Below are 6,000 nucleotides of genomic sequence, written 5' to 3' on the forward strand. Positions count from 1 at the left end.
AACCAGTACAACTATCCAGGTAAGACTTCACTGTCTTCTGATACCCATCAATGGGTAACTTTCTTTATATAATGTAAACATTTCAGAAAGCAGACACATAGTGTATTTGAATACAAGAAGCACTTATAGCTTCTTTGACTCTGCTATGGGCAAGAGGTTAAAAGGAAAAGCTGAAGAAAAAAAAGGGAATGACTATATTGCTACTTACTGCTACTTATAGAGAAGCCATGCCTATTGCTTACTTATAAAACCATACTCTTAAACCTTTAGCTTTTACTTTTCAAACACTAGAAAAATCAAAAGAAAAAGTACTTCATCAGGATGAAAATTTGGATTCTTGTCTTTGTACTAAATTTGTGCTCAGGAAGGTTCTTATAAAGGAGGAAAAGCAAACTCACCATTTGAATCCTGAGACACAGCCAGGTGCCAGGGTTTCAGGATGAACTGGCACTGCATTCTAGGGGGAACCTCTTCCATGAGGAAGAACTGTAGGAGGTTGGAAGTGGTGGTGCAGTACTTTTGATCTCTGTGTCAGAGTGCAGTGTCTTGAAGAGTGCACATTTTATTCCATAGGGATATTTGTGTCCTATAAAAGGGAAAAATCTATACATAGGCTTTACGCTAGCTAGTACTGTGACTAAGTTTGTTGCAAACCAAAATGTACTGCCGTTTACTATTTGGGTTTTACTGTAAGGAATCTTATTATCGCCTGAATTTCCACCATAAACAAAAGTTGTAGATATAGTGCAAGGCAAAGCACTCTGGATTCAAACTATATCCCAGCCTTTTTTTTTTTTTTTTTTTTTTTTTTTTTTTTGACATTAGGAGGGCAGGCTACCAATAACGGAATTGAAGATCCAGGTAATATGAGGCTTGAGAATGATAATAAGTTTCAGGCACATTTGCATGATGTTGTATCCTGAAAGCCTCCCTGTTTTCTTGAAGGGGTATGGCATCTTGGTTATAAGTACAAGAAGACAACACATGATACTTTACTAGATCAAACAAGGCAATGAACTCTTTTCATTTAGCTTTTCTTCATTAGTTGGGGAGAGAAAAACGGAAAGAAAGAGTGAAGGACTCTGGGTCCAACCCATGATCCTAAGTTGAGCACTTCAGTCTGTGTGCTCAATGATAGGGATATAATCAATCTTTGATTGTTGAGGCATTCCACAGAAAACCTCACGTTTATGGAAACTCAATAGATAGACATGTTTAAGAAACTTCAAGTGGTAGACTGGAGACAACAGAAACAGATGGAAGGTATTACTTAAAGCTTTTAATTTACTTACTACATGTTAAAATTTAAAAATAACTATACTAAGAAAATACCTCTGAATGGAAGAGAACAATTTGTCCTTTTGCTCTGGAGAACTGCAATCAAAGGAAAGGGAAAAGAAAAATTAAACCAGATAAATGCTAACACTAATATTTTGAAAATTGCTAATCTAAATAAAATGAAAGCAAGACTGTTCTTGTGATGTAGTTTTTCACATGAGCTGTGAATCTGGCGTAATTATGTTCTGGAGACCCTGACTAAACAATGCCTCCTAGGAAAAACTGCAGAGTCAATTTTAACTTCTGTTAAATTCCTTTGGATGGATCCAAGAGAGATCCATTTTTATTCATTTCTTATTTAAAATTGTTTTTTTTTTTAATTTTAAGAATATTTATAGGACATGAAATGATAATATCTATAGAAATTTGACATTGAAAAGAAAATATGATATGGAAAATATAATGGGGAGAAAATATGACGGGAAAATTATGATGGAAACGAATAATGATACAAACCCATGTTTTTTCAACATAGCCTCTAAATCCTCTGGCAGTGATTCACCTTCTCTCTGGAAATCTAAGTTCTTTTTTGAGTAACTGTGAATATTCTTTACAAAATATTCACCAAGGAAATTTGAGGATGTCTACCCTATTCTCATTTAAGAGAATCAATATCAAATATTGAAGTCTAGCTGTCTTGTAACAGACTCTAACTTTTCTGTTCATTTTCAATCACTCTTAAAACATTATTTTTGAATGATTTTCCATCATGCAAATATCTGGAAACAATTCACCATCAATTTTGAGATCCTGAAATAAGCAAAGTAGTGCATATTCTTATCCTTTGTCATTTAATTTTCATTAGATTATTTTCTATTCTCAAGTTTCTGAATTAGAATTGTATTTATTTTCTAAGTAAAACCTGGTTAATTCTGAATGGGTTTCTCTGGATAAAGATAGGCCTTCTCCAGTACAAAGATAGCTCATATTACTACCATCTACTTTATTGTGCTTTTCAGATATTACATCTGTTTCCTATTTGGAGGTTTGTAAAATCTGCCTCAAGCATATCTATTAGCTTCATTTTTAAAACAGCCCTATGTAAATTTATGATTTTTAATTAAAATAAAATAAAATAAAGAAAAATATTCTTGAATCATAAAAAAAAGAATTAAATGTATATTTGACATTTAAATAAAAACAGCTCAGATGATTGCTACAAATTTTAGCAATAAAGAATTTTTAAATCAATGTACATACTTTTGTAAGATAACATCATTGTATGCTTAGTATACTAAAATATAGTATAAACATCTTTTATATGCAAAAGAAAATCAAAACAATTGTGTGACTCACTTTAGTGTGCTATTCACATTATTGCACTGGACTGGAATCAAATCCACAGTATCTTTGAGGTATGCTTATAGTAGGGTCCACTGTGCTATTCCAGAAACCCTCGACACAGACATCAATCAGGAATCAAATATACATTTTCCACTGTCCCTACCTAAAAGATAATCTTCGTGTACAATAAGGGTAGTTGTACATGAAGTAATAAACTAGTTGTGCTGTATGAATGAGTATGCTAGCATGCTACATATGATCTTTAGATTCACATAGTTCCAGACTTAAATTCATGGCCTTCCACTTAATAATAATTGAATAATTGAGTAAAATAAAAAACCATAAAATAGCATGTGATAGGTCAGTAGTGCATTGCAGAACTTAGTGGCAAGCCTGACCTTTGTTAGAAGAATAACAGTTTGGGTTATTATACTTATCTGACTTCAGGACTTTGTCCAGCAGGTTGGTGGTAATGGGAATAAAATAATAATAAAAATCTTCAAGTGCATGTGATGAACACTAACTCTTGGAGTGTAAAATGAACACTGGAGTTGGGGCAGAAAGGTGTGCATTCGGTATGTTCACCATGAGTCAAAAGTCCTAAATGAACACATTCATATTACAAATATGAATATTTTGTGTTTTTACATTTGCCACAATCTCAGGTATTAATATGACTTGGAAACTAGTTTCCAACAAAAATCAAAATTTGGATTTCACTGACACATTATACAGCTACCAGATCAAAACTGGAGATACAATTCAGGAAACTGAGTATTTTGTAATATTCATTTTATTGGTGTACTAAAAACTATTTTGCTCAAAATATATATAGTATAAACTATTCAAATATAATCATAATATTTTATAAAATTTGCCTCAATAAAGGACTGTTTTAAAAAGTTGAAAAGACTGATGAGGCCTAAAATCTCAATGTGTAAAACAAGCAACAATCCATTAGAAAAAGGGCATTTAGAGGAAGCAGTTTCCTAGAGATCCTACCACTCTATTTTATACTCAGATTTCTAAGTTTCCTTTCTTCAACTTGTTATGGTATTTTAAACCCTTTTAAAATCACTGTCAAAACCAAAGTGACTCCAAGAGTTTCTTTTATTGACACATGACTTTCATATGGATTTTAATCCAAAGGTCTATCGGAGAAACATAAGGTGCATGAGTATTTTGGTTGGATGTGTGTTTCAAAAGTATTAAAACAAACTCAAAAAAAATGTTTCAAAAATTATAGCAACAAAATTTGAATAAATCTTTCCTCTTTTCCCAGACCTTATTTCAGCTGTGGAGTCAGGTAAATACAGAGAAACTAGCAGTTCTTACTTTAAAGTGACCAGGTAGTTCATTTTGGGCCAGTCCAAGACAAAGGATGTTACAGAATTGATGTTGTCTTCTTCCATTTCATCCACAACAATCCACATATTTGTTAGTTTTATTTTGTTTTTTTTTTCATCCAAGTTATTTCATCTAGAAAGATAAAAACAAAACAGGAATTGATATTTCATTTCTTAAATTTTACAGGAACTTCTGTGTTTGTTATGACAAGACATTTGCTAATAATAATGGTCAGAGAATATCTTACGGTGTTTATCTTCAGTGCCCAGCAGAGTAAGTGCTAACATAGTAGGATACCTAGGCCCAGAAAGACCTTCAAAATATCTGGGGAACAATTTTAACCTCATACCTGTGTTTATGGCAGCTTTGTTTTTTAATTTTTTTAACCTAGCTCTTTTCATTTTCTATATGCTGAGGATTTGGATCAAACACCAAATTGAAAATTACTGTGGTTATAAATATTCATAAATTATTTGCAACTTGCTTACTTTCAAAGACTCAAGTTATTGGAATAACCATCATTTATTAAAATATTTACAAATATATCTCATGGCAGATGTTCTAAAAATATTCAACTTAGAGAAATTTATTATACATTTTCAGCTGTATTATTACAAGAGTAGGTTGTTTTAAATTTTACTTCTTATGATTTCATTGACCTTTACTCCCTATATTCTGACAAAAAACCTGAAAAACTATGGCCTAAAACAGTCTAAACTAAATTGGAAAAGAAAAAAGCAGAAGAATAGAACTGACACAATCATCTTTCATTTCTGAGAAACTCAAAAGTAACCTACTTGTTAGGATTATCAGTAAAACTGCTTTTTGACAATCTCTAATATGAAAATCCCCATGGCTTTTGATTTTATGGATAGTTTTTGTTCTCATGAAGGATCTGAGACTCAAAAGCTTAGAAGGCCCAGAGATGGACAAATACTCAGGAAAGTCTGACACTTAATATCATTCAGAACCATTTGAGTAAATGCTAAAAGATAAAGGGAAATCAAAGACAGCTTATGTAGAAAGAACCCTAAAGATTCTCTACTTCATGGAACGCTTAATGCTAAAAATTCTAAATGGAATTTATAAAATGAAAAAGGATTTTGGAGAAACTATACAAAGAGGCTAACATAATTTCAATGCCTCATTTGTTCCTCCCATAGGGTTCACTGACTTTCAATGTAAGGTAAAAGTGCTTTGTAGAATAATGGCTCCTTTTGGCCTTGTAATAGTTTTACACCATTTTTATTGATCTGCATATTATTGTATGAAACAGACTTGATTATCAATAAAAATCTTATTTCTTAATGAAATATAGGTAATTATGAAGGAAAACTAAAAGTTCTTTGTGTGGACACTATTTTGCTATATTTGTTTTTTATTCAGGTCTCTGAATTAGATTTCATGTGCAGATGAGTATCTATTGATCTAGAAACAGTGATTACAATAATTCTTTCTCTAGATCAAAAAGTGTCAATGTTGCCAATTCCTGATGTCAAGAAAGGTAATTTTGGCATGTGTAACAATGTTTTCTGTTCTCGTCTACTAAAAATAATAGTTGATATTTACTGAAAACTTACCAGGTGCCACTGTGTAAAAGTCTACAATATTATTTACTTTAACTCTCAGACATTTTATCCTTAAATGGAGTCATAGAGAGACTAACTTGCCAAAAGTGAAAGAGCTTAAAAAAGCAAAGCAAGAATCTGAACAGGGAGAGGGTACACTTCTGAGCTTATTTATGTTCTTAACTCCTAAGAATCTGCAGAAAGATCTGGAAATTGTGATCCCTATAAAGCAAATGAATGGAAGTCACTTTCCATAAAATTCCCTTTAGTTTTTCTCTCTTAGGCCTACTTTTTTCAGTTATCCTAAGATACAAGTATTCCTGATATGATTATTTTTATTATGGGCTTGGGGGAGAAAAGTTGTGAACAGTTATGGATACAAATGTAGAATGTATAGCTCACAAGTATTAAAAATAAGTATTCCAATAATCTTTATTCAAAAATGGACAGTTCTGGGGTCATA

General features: G+C 32.0%; 1 long non-coding RNA gene across 2 annotated transcripts in view; it reads right to left on the bottom strand.

Annotated features, from left to right (window-relative positions):
- The window catches only part of LOC306643026, a 53,200-nt gene extending 51,825 nt beyond the window's left edge, over positions 1–1,375 (bottom strand). For both annotated transcript variants that reach the window (XR_013758793.1, XR_013758794.1), the window contains exons 1-2: positions 1,333–1,375; positions 399–586 (exon numbers count right to left, since the gene is read on the bottom strand). This is a non-coding gene — a long non-coding RNA (uncharacterized lncRNA). The remainder of the gene's footprint in view (positions 1–398; positions 587–1,332) is intronic.
- Positions 1,376–6,000: the final 4,625 nt, after the last annotated feature.

The sequence above is a fragment of the Sciurus vulgaris genome (assembly GCF_902686455.1).
Source record: "Sciurus vulgaris genome assembly, chromosome: 13".
Classification (NCBI taxonomy): Eukaryota; Metazoa; Chordata; class Mammalia; order Rodentia; family Sciuridae; genus Sciurus; species Sciurus vulgaris.